The sequence below is a fragment of the Aythya fuligula genome, chromosome 2, assembly GCF_009819795.1.
Source record: "Aythya fuligula isolate bAytFul2 chromosome 2, bAytFul2.pri, whole genome shotgun sequence".
Taxonomy (NCBI): domain Eukaryota; kingdom Metazoa; phylum Chordata; class Aves; order Anseriformes; family Anatidae; genus Aythya; species Aythya fuligula.
The window spans coordinates 103,053,621-103,078,785 of NC_045560.1; positions in this window are offsets into that span (position 1 = coordinate 103,053,621).

Here is a 25,165-nt window from a genome sequence, read left to right on the forward strand (position 1 = left end):
TGTATGCCCATTGTCCCTTTTCCTCCCACCATGCACAGCTGTGAAGAGCTTGGTTCCATCTCCTCAATAACCCCACTGCAGGCCCTGGGGGACTGCTGTTAGGTGCCTCTAAAGACATCCCTGCTTCAGAGTGAACCAGCCCTCAGCCTCTTCACACAGGGCAAGTGTTCAAGTCCTGCACTGTCCTGGGGTCCTCTGCTAATCTCATGTCAGTTTAACAATACTATTATTGCATTAGTAACCCAAAACCAGATACTTGTCATTTACCAAAACATCTAGGTCCTTTCCTGTCGAGCTTCTTCCCAGCTAATCTTTCCCCAGCCTGTATTGTAGCAGGGGGCTGTTCCTTCCCTGCTACAGAATTTGACCCCAGGGAAGAACTCTGTGCTTCTTGAACGTTATGAGGTCCCTGTTGCTCATTCCTTTAGCCTGCCTAGCAGACCTGGAGGTTGCAATAGCAGATTTGTCATGTAATATATAAACATCACAGCAATTAGCTTTATTACAGGCCCATATCTGTCCAGTCAGGCTGAAGATGGATTTATGTTTCCTGTGTGCATAATTTTCGGGTTTCATGAAAAGTGAGTAAAGGTGATTCTCTGATTTGGAGAATTGTCAAATTTCTCTCTGCTAGTGTTGTTATTTCCTTTCCCTTGATAAAGATCCTCCTTCTTAGTTGTATTAAGACTTTAATTTATTTTTTCTTTATCCTTAGATTCCTTCTATGGGGTGACAGAATGGAAGCTGAAGGACATATGCCAGACTCCAGTATTAAGAAGTTGCAGACTTTTTGAAATAAACAGCTTTCTTCTAGCTCTTTTGGGCCAATATATGAGGATTGCAAAGCTGTAATTAGGACATGACTTCAAATTTCACCTCAATTACTATTTGGTGACATTTCTTTCTCTCTTGTATATTTACAGAAATTATAAAACCTTAGTTCAACAAAAATCTTTTGTTCCCTTCCACACACACCCCAGCTAAGGGAGGGTCATGCTTGTAATTTTTACTTCATGCTTTAAACTCAGAGGTTAAAATATGATGTTTAAATGGTGACAGAGAAGTCTCAATGAAGAAATTGGGGTCTTTGACCTCAATCTCTGCTGTTTCGGGCAGCGGGGGTGGGGGATCATTCTGTGTTTGCTAGCTGAACCACAGTAACCTGCACCTGACAATTTAACCTATTGGGTTTTAAGCATTTTCAGATCAGATCAAAAGCATCAAAGTCTGTGTAAATAATGCATTGCAGTAAATTTTTTCTCATTTTAAACTGATACCAGAAAAACAACTACTTAATTACAAAAATAATATATTGCTGGCAGTGATGTCTAATATATATATTAATAATATATATTAGATATATACCACCTCCTAGATAAGTCTCCTTGTATTAGATTTGGGTTTAGCTTGTGTGTGGTCATAGGAGACTGGGCAGGGCACTGACTGTTATCAGAGGAGTACACATGCATAAGACGAGATGAAACAAGAAAATGATTACATGAAAGTCACGTATAAAATAACAATAAAGATTGTCTGGAAAACTATTTGAAATACCATTAAAAGCATGGAAAGGTTTGGGCTTTTTTAATACTGTTGTTCAGCAAAAATTCTCTTCTGAAGTATAAATTGTGGAAACGTTGAAATAAATGTATAGCTAAGACAATAGTTATACATGTATAGTTATATATGATACCTGCCTGATTTTGCAACCTGACTAGATAAGTTTTCCATTGGGAAAAGAGGGAGGAGGTAGGAACACATTAATAGACATCTTTGCCTTTTAATACATTGAAATATATTGAAATACATACTATTGTGTCAGTGACATGTTTTATTTATTTATTTATTTTTAGGGAAAAAAAAGAAAGTGTTACTTTAAAGATGCTTACTTATTTCAGAAAATAGCATCAATGTTTTCTGAATTGTCGGTTTAAAGAGATTTCCTTTACAAGCCTTTATGACATGCTTATAAAATCAGGTTTGGATGATGAGTTAGACAAACAGTAGCTCCCACAGCAAATAAAGGACTTGTTGGAGTCCTTTTGCTGTTCCTCAGTGAGAAGCAAATGAAAATCTGTAAAAAAAAAAGATGAACCTGATTGTTCTTACGTAGTTTTTCTCAGTAAGGTCAGAATTAAATATTTAGGATGACACAATAAAAAGTTAATTTTGATTACTACTAAATGATCATTAAATACTAATGGGCCTTCTCCAGAAGGAAATGGGAGACCTGGTTACTTGGGATATGGAGAAGGCTGAGGTACTCAGTGACTTTTATACCTCAGTCTTCACCAACAAGAGCTCTAGCCACACAGCCCAAGTCTGAGAAAACAAACTGGGACTGGGACTGGGACTGGAAGAATGATGAACTGTAGATCAGGTTTGAGCCCAGCTAAGGCACCTAAAGTTGCACAAGTCCATTGGACCTGATGAGGTACATCTGCAGGTCCTGAGGAAACTGGTAGATGAAGTTGCTAAGTCACTATCTCTTGCAATAGAGAAATCATGTCAATCCAGTGAATTCTCAACTAACTGGAAGAGGGGAAACATAACCCCATTTTTAAAAGGGGAAAAAACAAGACCCAGAGAACTACAGGCCAGTCTCAACTCTGTGGCTGGCTAGATCATGGAACAGATCCTCTGGGAAACTGTGCTAAGGCACATGGAAAATAAGGAGGTGATTGGTGACAGACAGCCTTCACTGAGTGCATATTGTGCCTGACAAATCTGGTAGCCTTCTATGACTTAGAGCATTGATGGAAAGGGGAAGAGCAACTGACAACATCTACTTGGACTTATGGAAACATTTCATGCTGTTGCCCATGACATGCTTCTCTCCACATTGGAGAGGTATGGGTTTGATAAATGGACTACTTGGTGAGCAAGGTATTGGCTGGATGGTCATACTCAAAGTGTTGTGATCAACAGACTATAATGTCCAAGCACAGAACAGTGGTGTTCCTCAGGAGCTGGTATCAGGAACAGTACCATTTAACATCTTGTTGGTGACACGAACAGTGGGATCAAGTGCATCCTTAGGAAATTTGCTGATGATACCAAGCTGTGTGGTGTGGTCAACATGCTGGAGGGAAGGGATGCCTTCCAGAGGGACCTTGACAGGTTTGAGAGGCGGGCCTGTGTGAACCTCATGAAATTGAGCAAGGCCAAGTGCAAGAGCAGCTCTGATGAGGGCTTAGGGGTTTTGATTGACAAGAAGCTCAACATGAACTGGCAATGTGCAGCCCAGAAAGCTATCCTTGGCTGCATCAGAAGAAGTAAGGTCAGCAGGTCAAGGGTGATGATTCTACTCCTCTACTTTGCTCTCGTGAGACCTCACCTGGAGTACTGTGGTGAGACACTCAAACAGATTGTCCAGAGAAGCTGTGGATGCCCCTTCCATGGAAGAGTTCAAGGCCAGGTGGGATGGGGCTTTGAGCAACCTGGTACAGTGGAAGGTGTTTCTACCTATGGCATGGGGAGTAGATGGAATTAGATGATCTTTAAGGTCCCTTCCAACCCAAATCATTCTATGACTCTACGATTCTAAACCGTGCTTCAAGTCTTTCTGTGGCTTCAATTTATTATTTTTTTTTTGTGTATATATATATGGAAGGTTGTTTTTGTTTTTGTTTTTGTTTTGTTTTGTTTTCCCTAGCACATATTCAGTTTTTCATCTGAAGATTTCTGTCAGAAGTCCCCTTATAATCAATCTGAGCTACTTACTTTTTATTTCCAACAGTTCATAAATGTTTTCTGCAGAGCTTAGAGTCTTCTAGGAAGGGACACAATAGTTTATGAGACAAGAAAGAATAGCTGGGAATTATTGGGGGAGGGCACCTTAAGAAAGTTCTGTCACTGAAGCACTGGCAAAGTCAAAACCATAGCCAAAAAGTTTCTTTGTTTGTTTGTTAATTAGTTCGTTTTTTTTTTTTTTTCCAGTAGTACAACTGTTGATTATATAGGATAAGTTAATATTTTTCATTCTGGTTCCAAATTAAAACTTGTTATAATATTAAAGTATTATGAGTCTTATTCATCATTCTAATGCCTTAAAAATATATATAATCACTGTTCTGTTTGTCTCCTTATCTTATATAAACAAGTTTTTTTGAACTTTCAGTGTCCTTGTGCTGTCTTGAAAATAAAGCTTTAGGAATTTTTATTGTAAAAAAAAAAAAAAAAGAAAATCTAAAAGCAGTTCATGAGATTTTTTTAAGTTACTTTGCTAGCTTCAAGCATAATTAGCAAGTAATCTACATAAACACATACTTATTTTGCTCAAAAAGTCATTAATAATGCAGACCCATATTCTGCAAGGTTATGCATAGGACTTGCAAAATGTGGTATCATGGGTTTTATTTAACAAATGAAAATAGAGAGAAGGGTCACAGTTCAAATCCAGTTAGACAAATATTAATATGATCAGCATTTGTTTTAATGTAATTTTTTCTCACTGAAGGGACAAGTAGAAAGGACAGAGTAAACAAGAACAGGATAAAGCTGAAGAATAAAATAGGCAGTGTAACATTTCAAAAGAAAAGTACACGTGAGAGAAGTACATGAGAGAAGGGAAGGAAACAGGAAAGGGAAAAGGAATGGTAACAAAGGAGAAAGTGTCTAAAATAAAGATGGAATAGCTGAAAAAGGGTGGAAGGGGTGAAAGAAACATTGGTAAATAGAAGAATTATCAAAGAAATATCAAGAAAAGGAGATGTATGAAATCATGTCATTTTTTTTCCATTCAAAATTTTATGCAATTACAAAATTCTCATTGTTGTTTTTCAACTGTTTCCATTTCCCAGGAGTATTTATCAGTTCTGCCATGGTTCATCTAATTGATCATGTTAGTCACTGAGAGTGTTAGAAGGTATTATATAATGCTATCTTCCCATTGCTAATAAAATAAAATAAAATAAAATAAAATAAAATAAAATAAAATAAAATAAAATAAAATAAAATAAAATAAAATAAAATAAAATAAAATAAAATAAAATAAAATAAAATACTAAATCTATCCTTTATCACAGGCAATAAAATAGGAGATATAAGGCTGCTCCATGCAGGAGACAATTCAAGATATATATTTCAAATTCACAATTCCACATTTCAGAGCTGATCTTTGGCTGGAATTTTTGTTAGCTCTTCTATTAGAGAATAGAAATAAGAGTGCAATTTGAAACTTGGTAGCCTGGGGCTGGCATAGAAGAGATGGATTTGATTTATCCTTTTCTACTGTTAGCATAGTTTACTTTTGAATAAATAGAATTTCTTCAAATTTCAAAAATTCAATTAAATAAATTGAATACAAGAGGGAAAGGAATCTGAGATGTAGACATTAGAGTATTACCAGTATTATATCAATCTGCTTTGGCAGGGGGCTTGGACCCGATGATCTTTCAAGGTCCCTACCAACCCCTTCAATTCCATGATACTGTGATTCTGTGCTCTCTGAGTAGCTGCATATCTAATTTTTTGAGTATTTCAAAGCTTTGTTTAGAAAAATGAAGGACAATGACCTCTATTTAAATGTCTATTTATATTTTAGTATTGTTTACAAAGTCTTTAGTGTTTACAAAGTAAGAATACTGATGCAAGATTTTTTTTTGGTGGCTTCATCCTACAAATAAGTATATTTATAAATATACTTATTTGTAGGATGAATGATAATTTTTACATATTAGGAGTAAATAGCTAAAAATAAACAAAAAGTTGTTACCATCATTAACTCTGAAAGATCATTTTCCTACATTTCTTGCATCTATTTTATAAGCAAAACTAGTATGTTATTTAAGTATAGTCCAGCACCATAATTCTGTCTGCTTTTGAAGGTATGTTTTAAATGAAAACTCCCTTTTCTTAAACCCTGCATTGTCAAATATGAACTGTCTCTGCTAATCCCATCTTTCAAATTTTGTTAAATGTCATTCTCCTTCTACAAAGAGGTTCAGACTTCCCAATAATATGGTAAATATGAATAATTTTCCATGTTAAAACCAATTTCATTTAAAATAACTTAATTTTCTGTCTTCACTTTCATGACGTTGGGAGTATATTTCAAATCTCACTGAGGAAATCAGCATTTGTATATTTCATGACATTTTAAAAATTATAATTGTTCTTCATGCTAATTCATTTTCTGAAAACCTTGCTATGTATGTACAGTCTTAAAAATCATAGGCATTTTTATTCATTATTTCATTTAAGCATTCATATGGGGATTATTGAATGTAGTGCAACACATCAGTTTGTGTCTATTGCAAGTTCTAGCAATGTGTCTGGAATGAGTTAAATAAATCTATTATACTGGGTGGAACATTCAGAAATTGTATGCTTCAAATTTTATTTTACACTGCAAATTAAACTCAGCAGTTAATATTTTTGTAGTAGATCATTTCTGAATGCAAATTCAGGAACAAAAACTGTTGTTCCTTATTAGTGTCACTTTAAAATATAGAGAATGAGTCCACTAAATATTGCCTATTCCCAATCAAAAGTCAATCTTACTCTATTTTTATTTTTTAATTCTTGACCCATACCTGTAATTCCATTATTCTCCTTATATTAAATGTCCCTCTTATCTAATATCACTCACATAAAATTCCCTAAGACTTTCCTTCTAATTTAAATATGCTAGTAGTCAGTAATAGCCTTTAAGGAATAACCTTTTTGATTTCTATAACATGAATTGTTAACTACGCATATTCATTCACTCCCTGTGAGATTTGTTTTGTAGAGACATAGGTAGTTGAAATTTATAAGAGAAATATTTAAAAGAGAAATATTTAAAAGAGAAATAAATACAAACTGTTCTTCTATAACAGGCAAAAAAGAACATCTTAAATGGTTGGTATTGAAGGTTATCAGATCAATATCATTATATTCAAACACTCCAGAGGACTGCAGGCAGGGGGGTCTTCTCTTGCACGGGTAGAAGACATCAGGAAGTCCCATTTGTTCACACAGCTAAAGCTGACACTTACTGGACAGAAAGCAAAGAGAGAACAAAGTGATCAAAGGAACAAACTGGATAGCTAAAGGCATAAAAATACTGAGGGAAAAGGGTGGATGCTCAAGGCAGGCAGCCCAGCACAACTCACAACATTGGCTTAAGGCAATTGACATTATCTGGACCCCAAATTAGATGACAAGGAGAGGAAAGCAGTTTCCAGATTTAAAGAGAAAAAAATCTTTAATAAGATGCTAATTAATCTGCAGTTCTTCTCTATGGGGGTGAAAATCATATTCGTTAATGTATTTCATTGTTGATCGTATTTGATGCTGCTTATGTGGCTCTAATGTTATTTTTTTTTCCCATAGACAAGGCAGCAACAAGGTTTGTTCAAGAAAAAAAGATTTTTGTCTCATAAGAAAATTGTTCTGCTATCCCAATGGCTATTACTGATTACTAGCATATTTAATTTAGAAGGAAAGTCTCAGAGTCTTCTCATTAACTACTATCAACTTAAAATACTAACATATGTATATATACATATGTAATGAAGGTGTTATGTTAGCTATATTATGAAACTAGAATCTCTTTCTCGTTATGAATTTGGTGCTTTCAATCTGGAAGCCCTGATATTATTTTGGAGAGGGTGAAGCAAGCCAATTGCATTAAGAAAGGAATATTTATCTTCCTTGCTCAATCAATTTTGCTTAAGCATCAGCAAAAAATAGAATTGTTCAGTGTACAATGAATATTTGATAGGCAGTTCTACTTTTACTGAGCCCTAAGTGGAAATGAACTAGTGAGGAAGAAAATTATCAGATTTTACATATCTAAATTATATCATCTAAGTGCCCCTTTCTGCACAAGCCATTTGATTCTAGGTTCAAAAAAAGAAAGTTAATGAGCTTGAGTACTCTCTGAAACATGTGAACATTAAGGAAAAATCTTGAGTTTATTTCCAGAATTTCACAGTCATTTGCTCCTTTCTTTCCAACACAACTACATTGACATTAGCAACTTTTTTCTTTCCTTTTTTTTTTTTTTTTTTTTTTTAATGAACTAGAAGTTAATAATAAAACTTAGTTAATATGCAAAGGCTGCCATATTACTGCCTAATGCTGTATTAGGATTTGAGCAAACCTCTATAGTCTCTACTGCAATAGATGAAGAATAGGAAACTTTTATTCTGTGTGTTTGAAAACATCACTCCCTGAGATGCCACAAACTGTGCTATGCTTTTCCAGAATTAAAACTGCTGGCTTTGTTAGCACAAATCTTTTTTCAAGGACATTTCTATGCTAAAATTCCTTTGCAGAAATATATAGTAAGAATCTTTATATCAATAACCAGACACAAAACACAGGGCAGTATCATATGAAAGCAAGTGGATCATTAACCAGAAATATAGAAAACCTGATATGTTCTTTAATTACAATAATAGTATTTTTTTCTAACTGCACATAAACTCAAATGAATTCTTCACTCAAACTCAAATAAATACTTACACTCTATAATGCAACCAAACAAAATGACACTAAATATAGATTTATATCAGGACAAAGTTTATCAATATTGTCTCACCACCACATAATATTATTTTAACAAATCAACTCAAATATTTGAGTTGGTGCTTTCCCCCTTCATTTCTTCTTTCTTCCTTCAGTTTAATTGTATTAAAAACACTTCCAGTATGACTTGGAAACAAGTGAGAAACAGCAGCGTATAAGCCCTTTGTCAAGACAGGGGAGGAGACAGCACAGTACCTGTACCCAGACTGCCTTCTGCACTGCTCATTGAGTAGCCACATGCCTGTTGTCTTCCTTGAGTGTTTATGGTGCCACAGCCTTTTTTTTTTTTTTTTCCCCAAGGAGGCTTCTAGCTATTCAGAGCAGGAACCCTCACAGATGCTCCTGTTAACAGTGAGAAGATACAGAGTAAGCACTTGTTAGAGGGAACCGGAAATGGACAGCCCAAACATACAGGGAACGGAAAATGCATGGAATGTAAGAGTCACAGCACTAAGAGGCAGAAATATTTTGGAGGATGTGCAACTTTGCTAGGAGCCTGACTCTCCAGTTCCACATCTGTAGCTACCAGGGTTGTCATAAAACCCGACAACTAACCTCTCTACTGCAGGGTACCCAACAACTGAGACTATGAGACCACTTAGAATAGCTTAGTGATAGAAGGAAGGAAGAACATCTATCCAATGGCTACTGAAATGAATGCTCCATCACACAGTTGTCCTAGCCCATCAGTTCCATATTTCTTCTCTACCCTATAGAAAGGGTTGCAACGTATTATTCATCCTCTGTTTTGAAGATGATGGGATGAAAACTTAAATGAAATCTGAGAAATTATTTCATACTTCTTTCAACATTTGTAAATTACTAAAGGATATGATTTTACTGTTAACAGGAGACTTGTCTGTAAATAATCAACGTCATGAGGTAAGAGTGACTTTCTTCATATAACTAAATCATTCTCAAAATAGATAATAGATAAAGTAATTACATCTCTGCATTCTGCAAAAGAAGGTAAACAATCATGGGTAGATCATTGCAGAATAAACAGGAACATGTAGGAATTATATATGCTACAACATATATGCATATATATGTATAATATGTATAATATGTGTAATGTATAATAATATAATGTATAATAATATATATGTAACATATATGTAGCATATATATATGCTACAACAATATATGCTACATATAATATACTACTAGAAATGGTGGTGCAAGATAATATTACCCTCTAGAAGGAAGTTACTTCTGCTCAGCTGAGATGTTTTAATTAAATACATTCTTATTAGTGTTTCAAATATATTTCATATCTTAAAATGTTAATACAGTTGAAGAATATTGAAGAATTTTTGAGAATTTTAGTGATTGTGTTCTCTGCTGTCAACCATTAATATATTTTAATGGTTTATGTAAAAATATGTTTACTTTGCAATAAAGTAGTAACATGTATGCTACCAAACTTTTTTTTTTTTTTTTTTTTTTTTTTTCCAAAACCAAATCACTAGGTATAATAATAATGGAAATGGTAAAAATAGTTTAGACTGATTTTGTTGTTGTTGTTGTTTCCCATTGATATTATTCATGTGATCAAACCTAAATTTTACAAACAATCTGTTTTAAAAACACTATATATATATAAACTAATGTTTAGATGGAAGTAAAAATATGGATTTTCTTTTTAGTGTCAAACTTTCAATTTCAGACTTTTTTTTTCCAAATAAACTAATGAAATTAATGTAAAATTAATGTAACAAACAGATTTTAAATAATGTTGAAAACATCAGAATGTTTTTTTTTTTTTTTTTTAATTTAGAACTATTGAATTTGAATGGGAATTATTTAAATTATTATCTCTATTATGACTTCACACAGCCATACAAAATAATCATCAAAACTATAAACAAATTGAAGGAGAAAAAAAAAAAAAAAAAAAAAAACCTCTGAAGACCTGTGTGCACTCTGATAAACTTTCTTTCAACTTTCTTCCATAAAACAATAGAATGTTAGCTTATTTAGTGTTTCCACATCTTACTGAACACACAAACATGTTGGCATAGGACACAGAACCTGAAAAAAAAACCACACATATATCAGAAATACATTAAATATATCAGAAATACATTAAAGTCACAGTTTCCATTTGCTTATAGCTCTTACCTTATATATAATATTATTATTTAATATATATTTCTATATAATGTATATATATATATGATTTTATATATAGTATATAAATATTTCATTTATCTTAGGAATTAAAAAAGATGTGAGAGAACACTTCCAACAATAATTATTCATTCCATCCACAAAAATTTCTTACTGGTTCCACACCATGGTTGAGTCTGGCTGGGTGAGGAAAGTGCAGAAATGAAAAGCCCAAAATATTTTTAATGTTATGTAACTTGATTCACCGATGTCCCACTTTAGCTATAAAGAAGCTACCATGCTTCAGGGTAAATGAAAACAAGAAACAGAAACAAGGGGAGAGAAATCTGGGTGAGAAGTAAATTCCTAAATATTGTTTTAAAGGCAAACAGATGAAGTCTCTAAACACTGTAAAGAAATTCCATGCAGGCATGATAACTGCTCTCCTTTTCTGTGAGTAACTCTAGAAATGTACTCATTTTTAAAGTGTGGTATTGTTTTCTTCCTTGAAGAAACTGTAATATTCTTTCTCGATGGCGTCTTAATATTGTTCAGATAGAAAATAACTCATATAAAATAAAAAACGTTCTCTCTTATTTCTTGTAGGGAAAGAATGCTGGTTGTCCTTTAATATCTTTTCTAGGTGTTGAAAGCTATGGATGTACAGTTGGTAACACACAGGCAACACTCTTAATGTAAATAAATATCCAAAAAATATTTAATGGCTTTATATAGGTCTTCACCTTTCACAAATGGAAACAGCTTCATTGTTTATGAACAGCATGGTTTTTAAACATTATTTGGAACCAGAAATTTATTATAAATATATACAAATATATAAACATATATATGCATATATGTAAAAATATATAACTCTGAATATTTCAATGACACTTTTCCTTGAGCAAAACACCAGTAGTAGTTTAGACGACATTTGATATGTAGGTGAGTTTTGGCAGATTGCGATAATTTATTATCATTGGCAAATTGGGATAGCATAGAATTTAGCACCTTCTTAAAAGAAGATTTAACCTTTGAACCAAGGCAACAGCCCCCCTCTCCCTTACAGAACTAATGCTCTGTGCATGCAAACCTAAAGTATCATTCTGTTTTGACTGGTATCATTATAATGGTGAAATGCAGTCCTCTGATGCATGGTCCACTTGTATTCTGCTCTGGTGAGGCCTCATCTTGAGTAGTGTTCAGTTTTAGGGTCCTTACTAAAAAAAGGTAATTGAGGCCCTGGAACATGTCCAGAGAAGGGCAACAAAACTGGTGAAGGGTCTGGTACACAAGTCCTATGAGGAACAGCTGAGGGAACTGGGGTTGTTTAGTCTGGAGAAGAGAAGGCTCAGGGGAAACCTTATTGTTCTCTAAAACTACCTGAAATCAAGTTGCGGGGAGTTGGGGGTCAGCCTCTTCTCACAGATAACCAGAGATAGGACTAGAAGGAATGGCCTCAAGTTTCACCAGGGGAGGTTCCATTTGGAAATTACGACACATTTCTTCTCAGACAGAGTAGTCAGGCATTGGAACGGGTAGCCCAGGAAGTAGTGGAGTCACTGTCCCTGGGGGTGTTCCAAAGTTTGGAATTGGTGCTTAGGGACACCATTTAGTGGGTGATATTGGTAGTAAAGGAATGGTTGGACCAGATGATCTTGGAGGTCTTTTTCAACCTTAATGATTCTATGATTCTATGACACCTGTAAGGGTGTAGGAATGGAAAATGAATGGCTATAGGGCCATAGAAGAATAAAAGACTTGAAGATGAATGCCATTAGTAAAAGTATCTGAGATGTTATTTGAAATACCTAGATTACCTTAGCCTATCTTGAACATAATTTTTAAAACACAAGTTTTAAAAATTTTCAGTCACTCCCTATTTAGTAATGAAACTTAGAAAATGTAATCATTGATTTTCTTCAACATCCCACTTTAGGAGAATCTTGTAGTAATTAGTAAATCTACATAAGAGTCTGTTTTGATTTTGTAATCCCATTACAGGAGACATTCCTTTTTATATTCTCTTATCTTTCATATTTCTTCATGCATAGCACAGTGTCATACTGTGCATTGAAAGATAATAGGTAAACTATAATTATATTTCAGAATTTAATTTTTGGCAACAAACGTTTCTTAAAGCTACATTTTGTCATGCTGTTAAATATATCTGAATAAAGTCCCTGGAAAACACTTGTGGGAGAAACTGATTAAAAACTTAATTTTCCAAACACTGGAATCAAAATTAAAAAGGAAAACTGGTACACAGCATGTTTATTTTTATAGCATTCCTAAGCATAAAACAAACATGTCACATGTAGCTTCTGTCATAATCTTTCTGTATCTCTGAGCAGGATGTATTGTAAGCATGAACATAACAAGCAGATTTAGAAACAGTATCTGCATTTTATTGAATAATATTCAGCAACTACTGCAGGGCTACATGACTGGTAATTTTATGTCTATCACATTAAAAATAAAGCAATGTGGTCACTGTAAAAAGTGAGTAGTATTAGCTACTAAGTTTTATCCCATTTATTCATGCTATTACCTGAATTTTGAAATATTGAATATTGAAAATTGCCATAACTATGATAATTTCCTGGCATCTGTTAGCAAATGTTGACTTTACTAATAGTAACTATTAAAACGAACAAACAAACAGACCTCTGTTGTCCTCCTTGATTAATAATGCTATCAGTACAAAGTGAATGCAACGCAAATGGAAAACGCTACTAAAACTGAAAGTTAGTGGTTTATGTTTACCTTTCAGTTATTTGCAATAGTACAACACAAATAGCACATGATAACATATAAAGATGAACTAAACTTACTTAGCCATATTTTAATTCTCTATAAACTCTGTGTGACCAACCTTCCCTTCCCAGTCTGTATGAACTGCATGCTAAAACTTCCCTCTACCAAAAGCTGTAGTACCTTACAGAAGGATAGTTTTAGAAGTATCTGGGAAATAAATGAACCTCCTCCTTCTTTACTGACACATTGGTAGGAACCTGGGCTGGCACAAAACTGGATTTTTAGCTGAGCCCAACAATATTAGTTCCAGCAGTTCTTTCTAACTAACTTCTGCCTGTAAGTAAGGATATGGGCTGCACAACCTCCCTGCTGTTTATCCACATATGCCTCTAGCAGCACGGGTTGGCCATATCATTCCTTCTTCACAATCTTTGTTACCCAAGAATTGACACAAATTTACTTTCATCAAGCTATAGGTTTTATTATTATTGTCATTATTCTTATGTGTGTTTTGTTCTGTTTCTAATTCAGCTAATTTTAAATGCTATGCTATACTCACTCTCCTGAAAGTTACACGCACAGAACCAAACAAGAAACAAATCTTCTAATCTTCAATCTAATATGTTGTGTAGAGTTAGTTGATTCAAAAAGGAAGTGCAGGACAAACACAATTCCCAGTACTGTTTTATTTGCACATTAGGAGTCTGAGAATGAGATATTTATGATAGAATCTTAAAATAACTCAAGTTGGAAAGGACCTCCAGAAGCTATCTAGTCTGGTCACCTGATTAAACAGGTCTAATCCAAACAGGTTACTCAGATTTGTGTCCAGGTCAGACCTGAAGAATTCCAGAGTTGAAGACACACCCTGTCTAGGCCCCTGTGTCGTGGTTTAACCCGGCCGGCAGCTAAACACCACATGGCCGTTCGCTCACCCTCCCACCTCCCTCTCTGGGACGGGGGAGAGAAATGGAAAGTGAAGCCCGTGAGTTGAGATAAAGACAGTTTAATAAGACAAAAAAAAAAAAAAAATAATAATACAATGATGATAATAGTACTACTACTAATAATGTGTACAAACAAGTGATGCACAATGCAATTGCTCACCACCCACTGACCGATGCCCAGCCTAACCCCGAGCAGTCCGGCGCCCCTCCCCCGGCTAGCCACCCCTATATATTGTTTAGCATGACGTCAGATGGTATGGAATACCCCTTTGGCTAGTTTGGGTCACCTGTCCTGGGTCTGTCCCCTCCCAGCTCTTACTGCACCCCCAGCCTGCCTGTTGCCAGGACAGAGCAAGAAGCTGAGATGTCCTTGGCTTAGTATAAGCACTGCTCTGCAACAATTAAAACATTGGGGTGTTATCAGCACTCTTCTCATCCTAAGCCAAAACATAGCATTCTACCAGATACTAGGAAGAAAATTAACTCTGTTCTAACTGAAACCAGGACACCCTGTGAGAATATTTGATCACGTTCATGTAAGTAAGTAAGTAAATAAATAAATAAATACTAGTGCAATTGAAATTTTCCATGTTTCAGTTTGTACCCACTGCTTTTTGTCCTATGGTTTGACATTCCAATAAGAGTCTGTTCTGATCCTGTCTGTATCCATGGATGCTGACAGTAATAAAGACTACCCAGAGCAGTCTCTCTTCCAGGCCAAACTTCTACAGCTCTCTCAGACTCTACTTGCAAGACATATACTTGTCTTGGTATCCCTCAGCTGAGCTCATTCAGCTGAGGAAGCTGTGTCTTGTGTTGTTTTCTTGCTTGTGGTGGGGAGCCCAAAACTGGAGGGATCTCTAGAGATAACATTCTCAAATGAAATATGATATGCATTAATTTAATAAATCAAATTTATGGAACTAAAAATAATCTTGAAATGACTTCAGTTTGGATTTGAAAAGCATAATGTTTCCAGTATTGTAGATGTCAAAGCAATTTCATTTGCTGATTCAGTTTCAATTTTGGCACAGTTAGCAGACTGGCATCTTGTATGTTTAGAACTCAACTATAGTAAAAGGAACAAACAACTTGTTAAGCAAAGAGAATTCAAGGGTAAACAAGGTTTTATAAGGCAAGAAATGTTTTAAAATTATTACCAAACCTGCATGGATAACAACAGAGTGAGCTAAAAAGCTAGAAAATCAAAATTAATTGAGTGTGTAGAAAATAAATTGTTCTTAATGGCACTATGAGACCATTAAGTAATGTATAACAAAAGATGGTCCTGATCTATTGATATGACTATATGTTGTGTTTAGACATATGAAAAGATATATTTATATCTATTTATCTATTTTTTATTTCTATTTTTATCTATTTATATGGCTAAAGATTAATATGTTGTTTGATTGTGATCCATCAAAGCAATTTAAGTCATAAAAGACATAGCAGGAAACTAACTAGGCAAATATATCAATTAGTGTTAAAACTATTATATGCTACTGTTCCTTATCCTAGCAGGTATTTTTTTTCGTTTTTTTTTTTTTTTTTTTTTTTCTTTTTTCTGTCCTTGTCATCAGAAGGTTCCTATTCCTGTGTATAGTTAATTCATTTCTAATTAAAAACTCTTTGATAGTAGTGCTAACAGGAGTGGAATAATTTCATTTCATTTAGTCTTGTTCTTAATTTATCTATTCCAACTAGTACTACTGGACTTAGAATAGAAATAGAAAGAACTTAGTTCAGAAAGAGACACAGCAAAAAATAAGTCTACCCCCCCCCAAAAAAAAAAAAAAAAAAAAAAAAAAAAAGTTTAAATCTATATATGTATGTAAGTAGAGATCCTTAGAGAAGGAAAACATTACACCTCCTCTATTGTTCTCTGTGTGATATCTCAGAGTGAGATTAGAACTGTAAGAAAAAATCTTGTTGGTGCACAGAAAAATTCAAATCAGCAGTTCAGGTGAAACTATAAGGTTTGTCCATTTTGGTCTTAAATTCTAAAGTTAGCACTGTAGATAACATGCAGGTACCTCCAAAATAGTTTTACTTTCGTCAGTGATTACAGAACAGTTAAACAAAGGATGGCCCATAATGGAAGGTTCTGTAGAGAAAAATCTGTGAAAACAGAAAAAGATCTGACTTATAAAGGTCATTTAGATTTAAATGCTTTAAATAAATTGATTAGCATAAATTATTAGACAAGTTATGTACACTATGTTGAAGATATATAAGCATTCCTAAATGGTCTCCATAAGTAATGCAGAAAATATTTTTCTCTGGGTCAGTTAACTAATGAAATATGATTCCATTCTTGGGTACCAAATAATTTTGATTTGGCTGTTATATGAACTGTGGGTCTGTATGTGCATAAGTGCATATGTCTGCTTCTATGCTTCTATAATACATTCTTCTTCAATTATCGCTATCTTGGTCTGCTGATGTTTTCTAACAGATAACAAAACAAAAGTGTATAAATTAATGAGAACATCTTTAACAATTCATTTTTATGACTCTTTCAATTAGAACGATTTATCTGGATAGCTGGGAATATCCAACTTCTTACACGTATTGGATTTTTTTTTTTTTATATATCACTCACTAATAATACAATAATATAATATAAAAGGATGAGATGTTTCAAAAAATTATACATAAGAATTGAGAATTGATTTATGGGTACCTCAAAATATTCTACAGAAAAGGAGCAGCGTTACCAAGAAGTTACTCAAGAAGTTAATAAGATTGAGACCAAAAAACTGAATACTGTAGCAAAGTTTTCCAAACACAAGAACATACTTAGCAGACAATCTTAAAGCAATACATTGTCTGTGTATCCAGTTTTCATTTTATGTTTCCTATGCCATTTACTTTGACCTTGTAACTAGTAATAATACATGTAAATGTCACAGTCCACTTTGACTGCATCATATTTAGGTATATAATTGCTGAGAGCACTTCTCAGAATCATGTTACTAGTCCATCATATAGTCCATACTGTTATGACTGTTAAGTTATTAGAGATGAGAATTAAATCAGATGCTTGAGCACAGTTAAACCTTTGTCTCATGACAACACAAGCTGAAGATATTGTACTACAGTGTTGAAACCTTTTATGTGCATAGAGCTTCATGGTGAGTGGACACAGCATGTAGGAGACAATAGTCAGGAGACATTGTGCAAGAATATAAATGCTTTTACATCAGTGATGATGCTTTAAAAGTTTACTAGTTACATTTCTGCATAATATTCCTCTGTTTTTTTTTTAATCATATATTATTAGTGTGCCTCTTTCTGATGATATGTTACAGTGATAAATCATCAGTGTGCTGAAACTCTGATGAGCTGTTGCTTCAGCATGCCATTGGAGCTGTCATGTAAATGATGTATTAGTAAGGCATACTGATGGTATGTTATGCAAAAGATGTCACTGCCCAGAAAACCAAAGGTTTAAGAATGGATTCAATATAATTACAAAATAAAAAGTCAGTCAGCATACAGATTACTAGGGGCTGGTTTCCCAGCTACACTATAACATCTTATTTTTCCAAACTATTCCTAGCATTATGCATTTACAACCCTATCTTTCAGGAAAGAAGCTGGGAAAAAACAATTAAAATTAAAACAGCTGCTTACTTTATAACTTTTACCAAGTAAGAGTGCGGGGTTTTTTTGTTTGTTTGTTTGTTTGTTTGTTTTTGTTTTTTAAGTTCAGTATACAAATAGGACAAAAGAGAAAATATAAAAGTACATACATTTATTCTGTGAGGTAGGTAAATGAAGGAGTAAAATGCTGCTTTAATAAATATGAATTTTATGTATGTATTTAACATTGTCCGTGAGCAATCATGAAATCTGTAACTATGACTTTAAAGTTAGGTTCATAATCTAGGTAATAAGAAATTTTATTTTAAATGATCACATTTCCAGCACAGTTTTTTATTTTAATATAGATGGAATAAAAGAAAACATTGTAAATAACAGCAAAACAAATCAGTTGTCTGATAAAAATAAGTATTTTGCTGAATATTAAATTGTGATGACAGATTGAATGCCAAAGAATTTTCCAGTTTAAAACTTTTTTGTTTGTTTGTTTATTTCTACATTTCAAAAAATATTTGGATACCAGATTACTTTGAATCCTAAAGACTTTGAAATACATTGCAATAAACCTTACTACAAGAATCATACCTCTATAGCAGTAACACTAGTTTCCAAAATCATTAATCTTGAAAATTAGGCAAAATTTCAAACAGTTTTAGCTCATAGAATCATAGAATCATAGAACCACAGAATCATAGAATCATATAATATCCCGAGTTGGAAGGGACCCACAAGGATCATTGAGTCCAACTCCTGGCACCACACAGGTCTACCCAAAATTTCAGACCATGGGACTAAGTGCACAGTCCAAACGCTTCTTAAACTCCAGCAGGCTTGGTGCAGTGACCGCTTCACTGGGGAGCCTGTTCCAGTATGCGACAACTGTACTGGGTCTGGCTGGAATGTTAACTTTCCTGGCAGCAGCCCATACAGTGCCGTACTCTGTACTTGTAGCTGGAACAGCAGTGTTATCACACCAGTGTTGTGTCTACTGCTGAGAAGCAGTGGCACAGCATTGGCTTTTCTCTGACCCCTCCTAAGGGGTGGGCAAAAAGTGAGGAGAGAAACATCACTAGGGCAGCTGACCTAAACCACAATCCTCTCAGTGAAAAAACCTCTTCCTGATGTCTAGCCTAAACCTCCCCTGCCTCATCTTGACACCATTCCTGCAGGTCCTATCACTGGTGACTAAAGAGAATACATAGGCGCCTGCCCCTCCACTCCACCTCATGAGGAAGCTGTAGACCGCAATGAGGTCTCCCCTCAGCCTCCTCTTTTCCAGGCTTAGCAGGCCAGGTGACCTCAGCCGCACCTCTTACGTCTTCCCCTCTAGGCCCTTCACCATCTTCGTAGCCATTCTCTGGACACTCTCCAACAGTTTTTCATCCTTTTTGTAATGTGGTGCCCAGAACTGCACACAGTACTCGAGGTGAGGCTGCTCCAGTGCAGAGTGAGACAATCACTTCTCTTGACCAACTAGCAATGCTGTGCTTGATGCACCCCAGGATACGGTTGGCCCTCCTGGCTGCCAGGGCACACTGCTGGCTCATATTCAACTTGATGTCAACCACAACCCCCAGATCCTTCTCCATGGGGTTGCTCTCCAGCATCTTATCACTCAGTCTGTACGTATACAGAGGTACAGACTGAGTGATGACAGACTGGGTTGCCCTGTCCCAGGTGCAGGACCCAGCACTTGCTCCTGTTAAACTTCTTGCGGTTGGTGATCACCCAGCTCTCCAGTCTGTCCAGATCTCTCTGCAAGGCATTTCCACCCTCAACAGAGTCCACAGCTACTTCAAGCTTAGTATCAACAAATTTGCTCAAAACACCGTCTAGTCCTACATCCAAACTATTTATAAAAACAGTGAAGAGGACTGGCCCTAAAATGGAGCCTTGGGGGACCCCACTGGTGACCATCCACCAGCCTGATGTGGCCCCATTTACCACAACCCTTTGAGCCCTGCCCATCAGTCAATTGCGCAGCCATTGTGTGATGTTTTTGTTTAGCTGTATGCTGGACATTTTGTCCCATAGGATCATATGGGAAACCATGTAAAAACCTTTACTGAAATCCAAAAAGATCACATCAGCTGGTTTCCCTTGATCAACTAGATTGGTGATCTTATCATAAAAGGAAATCAAATTTATTAATCAGGACCTACCCCTCGTGAACCCATGTTGACTGAGATCAGTGACTGCATTGTCCCCCAGGTGCGTTTCAATAACTTGAAGGATCACCTTCTCCATAATTTTACCCATCACTGATGTGAGACTGACAGGCCAGGGACTGAAATTGCCAGGGTCTTCTTTCTTGCCCTTGAACATTGGTACAGCATTTGCCAGCTTCCAGTCTACTGGGACCTCTCCAGATTTCCAAGACCATTGAAAAATAATTTAGAGAGGTCCCACAATGACATCAGCCAGCTCTTTAAGGACCCTGGGATGAATCCCATCTAGACCCATGGACTTGTTTGGATCCAGGTGGAGCAGCAAATCCCGCAAACATTCAGGGTCAGTTGGGTGTTTATCGTTCCTACTGTCATGGTCCTCCAGCTCAGAGCACCCTGGGTCCTGAAGCCCATCGTCAGTATTGAAGACAGAGGTGAAGAAGGCATTAAACGTCTCTGCTTTGCCTGTGTCCTTGTCTGTGAGGTGACCTTCCCCATCAAGTAGTGGACCTAGGTTTTCTTTGGTCCTCCTTTTTCTGTTCACATATCTAAAAAACCCTTTCTATTGTCTCCAACAGACATGGCCAGCTTCAACTCTAATTGAGCTTTGGTCACATGAATTTTCTCCCTACAAATGCAAACAGTGTCCCTGTATTCCTTCCATGTTGCCTGACCCTGCTTCCAGCAGCAGTAGATTTTATTTTTTTACCTAAGCTCCAGTAGAAGATCCCTGGTCAGCCAGACCAGCCTTCTGCCCTGCCTGCTTGACTTCTGATATTTTGGAATTGCCTGATGCTGTGCTTTCAGGAGGCTGTGCGTAAAGACTGTGCTTAAAGACTGACCAGCACTGATGGATGCCAATGCCTTCAAAAGCAGTTTCCCAGAGGACCTCGCTAACTAGTTCCCTGAGCAGCCAGAAGTCTGCTTTCCCCATATCCAGGGCTGAAGTTTTGGTGGCACTTTTACTTCTATCACCAAAAATTTTAAACTCAACCACTTCATGGTCACTATGACTAAGATGGCTGCCAATTGCCACATCCCCCACAAGACCCTCTCAGTTCTCCAGCAACAGATCTAGGAGGGCACCTTTCCTAGTTGGCTCCCTTAGCACCTGCACCAAGAAGTCATCATCTAGGTGCTTTACGAAACTCCTGGACTTGCTCATGTCAGCCGTGTGGTGATCCCAGTTGATGTCTGGAAAGTTGAAGTCCCCCATAAGGAAAAGGGGAGTTGATCGCGAGGCATCTCTTAGTTCCACAAAGAATAATTCATCAGCGTTGTCATCTTGTCCGGGTGGTCTGTAATAGATTCCCACAATGACATCCCCTTTATTTGTTTGTCCCTTAATCCTTACCCAGAGACTCTCAACTTTGCTACTGTCTACTTGAAGTTCCACACAGTCCAGCCCCTGCATCACATACATCGCCACGCCCCCATCTCGCCTACCCTGCCTGTCCCTCCTGAAGAGTCTGTAACCATCTATTGTGACACCCCAGTCACAGGACTCATCCCACCAGGTTTCGCTTATGCTGATGATGTCGTAGCTGTGGGACTGGGCCAACAATTCTAGCTCATCCATTTTATTCCTCATACTGTGTGCATTTGTGTAGAAGCACTTCAAATGTGCCTCCATACACACAGCACCTTGTAGAGCAGACCGAAGGACCTCACTAGCACACAGTCCCTCTGATTCTAGTATACCATCCCTTAGCTTATCATCGGTGGGCTTGTTTTTATCCCTTTCCCCCTTTGACTCTAGTTTAAAGCCTTATCTATCAGCCCTGCTAACTCCTGAGCAAAAATCCTTTTCCTCCTCTGAGAAAGGCACATCCCATCTGGTGCCAGCAGGCCTGGTGTCGCATAGACCTTCCCATGATCAACAAACCCAAAGTTGTGCTGGTTGAACCAGTTCCAAAGCTACATATTAATATGACAAGTCTGCTTATCAGCATCAATCCCCCCAAACACAACCTGTGCCCCTGAACCTTTAACTAGTCACCCCAAAGCCCTAAAGTCCCTTTCGATTGCTCTCAGACTTGCTACTTCATCATTACCAGCCTGAAAAAAACAGTAACGGGTGGGCCGTACCAGGCAAGTGGCTTTCCTAGCAATGTCTCTCACCCGAGCCCCAGGAAGGCAACAGACTTCCCTATGGATTGGGTCCAGTAGACATATTGGGCCCTCTGTCCCTTTCAGAAGGGAGTCCCCCATGACGATAACCTTTCTTTCTTGACAGAAGTTGTAGCAATGCAGGGAGTAGGTTGCCTTGCTTTAGGCACCCTCTCCAACTGGGATGGGCTTTCACCTGTGTCGTTATTTTGACTGTCATGTTCTAGAGAGTCATAGCTGTTGTATAAGGGTAGATGGGAAGGTGAGGTCAGCAGGGACAGGGCTCACCTACCACCCTGAGCAGGAACCTTCCTCCATTCCCCCCCTTGGCCTAGGTGCCTACTAGGTGTACTGACTCCTACTGCCTGGCGGGATGAGGGAACTTTTGTCTTCTGTGTAGCAGGAGACACTTGTGCTGTGGCAGGCTCATGAATCTCTCAGAGAGGGTAGAGCACATCTCCTCCAGTCAATTTCCCTCTCTAACTCCATGATGCTCCTGAGCCTACTTGCCTTCTCCCAGAGCTCCACTACCTGGCTGAGCAACTCTTCAAACTGGGCACACCTCCCACAGGCATACCCACTGCTGTCGCATACCGACAAAAGACCCGGGCACACCCTGCAGCCCAAGACCTGGACAGCTGCATGTTTCCCCGAGACCTCTGTCTGAGTAGCCACATTGGTGACTGGCTGGAGAGGCCACAAGAGATGCAGAGGCCATGTTTTTCTGGCTGGTGGATACCATGGCTGGGCTCTTCACGAGCAGGTTACAAGTATTGATGGGAAAGACTGCTGCAAAAGAGCAGTGAGGATACCCTCCCTTCCTACCCTGCCTGCACGAACTGCTGCGCCACACCCTCTTTGCCTGTCCTGGTCATCCAGCTCTCTAGGGGCTGCCTTTGAACGGCAGGGGAGGGGGTGCTGTTGGCTCCACCCGCACCTTGTCAGCCTCCCTTGCAAGGTCTGCCGGGTCCTGGAGGCTCCCTTGATTGCCTCAAGTGGCCTTGATGCTGGAAAAAAAAGCCCTGCCCACCTTGATCCCCCACTCCGCTGCAGAACGTGTCTGCCCTAGAGCCGATCACCTCAGCTGATTTGAAAAAGCACAATGTAGATATTTTAACTAACCCAAGTTTATGTGAGGCTATTTCAGTAGCTTTTACATGTTGGAATTCACAAAATCTTCCAAGAGTATTATGAGTAAAAAGCAACAATTTTGGATTACACATAACATGAAATCTGAAGATAAGATATAGTGATAAGATTTTTCATACCAAGCCTGAAAAAGTGATGTTGCCAGAATGGTGCTTCATTATATTGTTGCAAATATGGAAAATGTTTACATATTGGTAAGATTGTGAATACATATAGTAAAACGTATGTAAAAATAAATAGAAGATGAAGTGTTAAAAAAAGGAAAAATGAACAAACAAAAAACTTTCCTTGAAATAACTTTGGGAAATACTTTCTTATTTATTTTTTTTCAGTAATATTTCAGTAATATTTAGTAGTAATATTTACAATATTTTCCTTAAATGAAAATAGATTTTAAGAGCTTTTTTGTTTTGTTTTGTTTGTTTGTTTGTTTGTTTTCTGGAACTTGCCAACTCCCTCTTTTTACATTCTACTAAGTCTGTTTACTTACTTTTTTCTGTTCCTCCCAAGGTCAGGCATTTATAGAAAAGACAAAAGAGTAAAGATCTATCATAAGACACCTGTGTATCCAGGTGTTGCTATAGCACCAATTTTTATACTTTTTCAGTGGAACTAAATATAAAGAAAATGAGAAAGACAATTAAAATAAAATAAATACTCAATCCTACATGTTATAAAGTAGTTCCTGTAAAAGATTTTAATTATTAAATAGATTATTTATTTTCCAAAAGGTGAACTGTGCTTTCTATCAATATTAAACATTATCTGTCTGAATGCTGAATATAAATATTTTGAAAATAAGTTTGACCATTTTTAATTTTCCTGTGATAGAAATCAATATCCTATTAGAACAAAGATGTCAAACCTGAAGGATAAAATGGCTCTGCTTGACCAGGGACTAGATTACTCACTCATAAACATTATAACATAGAACTACCTTTGCAATACAAGATCTACCATAAATAAATAAATAAAATATGTAAATAAAAATACAGATATCAATATTCAATATTGATTTTCTGAAATCATCCAGACCTACTGTGGTTTCTTCTAAGGATCTCTCTCCCATTTTACTTTTTTTTTCATGTTCAGTACATTTTATTTTTTATCTTTTTGCAAATATAACAATACAAATAAACGATAGTGTGCAGGAGAGTTTATCCCCAAAGTAAATAATTAATCTTTCCTTCATACAAAAATTAGTAAACCAAAGGGAATAAGAAATATCAGGAATATAAAAATGATAACAATGAGAATAGTTTATAATTTTGAATAAAGAGATGTTATCATCTGAAAAAAACATTATAGATTAATAGTCTTCTACAAATTAATATAGAAGTTTCCTACTAAAGAAAGTGGGAAGTTGAATGATTTGACAATTTTAAATTTGTTTTCTCTCTCTCTCTCTCTATATATATATATATATTTTTTTTTTTTTTTTTTTTTTTGATAATTTAATCTGACCAATCTGACTGAGAATTTAATCAAGGCCATACTTTTGTGGGAATGATTTCAATTTTGACATTTTTTGTCAGAAACATTTCAGAGGAAAAATTACAATCAATCACTTCATGGGTTCTCATTAAAATGCTAGCATCTAATTTCCCCATAAAGATTGTGTCCATCAAAAATGTGTCTGGTTTCTCTCTTTAGCTAAAAAAGCAATATTTTTCTTCCTATCTATTTATTTATTTATTTATTTTTATGAAAGTTTCATTAGTAGACATGGTATCTCTAAAAGAAGATAGCTTACTTATTCTTCAAAGCTTACTGACTCCTTCCAAGATTTGCTTTGAT